This window comes from Branchiostoma belcheri, unplaced genomic scaffold (assembly GCF_001625305.1).
Source record: "Branchiostoma belcheri isolate BF01 breed outbred unplaced genomic scaffold, Haploidv18h27 scaffold2, whole genome shotgun sequence".
NCBI classification, from domain to species: Eukaryota; Metazoa; Chordata; class Leptocardii; order Amphioxiformes; family Branchiostomatidae; genus Branchiostoma; species Branchiostoma belcheri.
In genome coordinates this window covers 827,351-828,141 of record NW_017803490.1, presented here as the reverse complement: position 1 = coordinate 828,141, position 791 = coordinate 827,351, and the positions used below count along the sequence as shown (strand labels likewise).

At 46.5% G+C, this 791-nt stretch overlaps 1 protein-coding gene across 2 annotated transcripts in view; it reads right to left on the bottom strand.

The window, feature by feature from the left end:
• The window catches only part of LOC109468715 (disintegrin and metalloproteinase domain-containing protein 10-like), a 15,604-nt gene that overhangs the window by 9,130 nt on the left and 5,683 nt on the right, over nucleotides 1–791 (bottom strand). The gene's annotated exons all lie outside the window — the stretch shown is intronic.

Sequence of the window (791 nt, the reverse complement as noted above, 5' to 3'; positions counted from 1 at the left end):
CGCAGGTTTAGATAAGATCTTAATCCTCGTCGCAGGTTTAGATAAGGACTTAATCCTCGTCGCAGTCTCCGACGTGATTGCAAGGCCCGACGTGATTTGTAAGCTCCGACGCGTTTGTAAGCTCCGACGCGTTTGTAAGCTCCGACGCGTTTGTAAGCTCCGACGCGTTTGTAAGCTCCGACGCGTTTGTAAGCCCGACGCATTTGTAAGCCCCGACGCATTTTAAGTCCGACGCAGTCTAAAGCACCGACGCAGTTATAAGACGGCCGAGAGCAATAAGACGACATCGGCAGCTGTGTTATATCGTCAACGTACAGTAATTTTGTCGGGATGAAAAAAACACGTTTGCGGCCGTAAACTACACTTAAGCCCAAGTACGTAGCTTTGTTGTTCTTTAGTATACGAAATGCGCCGAGCGCCCGCCCATCGACCCATGGGGAGCAACAATCATCGAGGCGGAGAACTGGGCGGGGTTTTACTGCTACTGTGGGTGTAGAAGTGCTACTAAATTTAAATTTGACACTGAAACTAAAACAACAACAAGTTGAACAACAACAGCGCTACTGGAACCTGCGATTCCGAACAGGAGAGAGTGAAATGTCTGACTGGGCGTTTCAAATAATTTCTCGTAATGTGAGAGATGTTTTTGTCACAAAATCAAAACGGATATACACTTCAAACATGTATAAACTTGCACTCCTTAAAACTTATATGTAACGTTACAGTCTGTTCAGAGGAAAGAAATACTTCCTTCTCGGGGCCCAAGTTCTGGAAAGCTCAGTCCTCAGCGC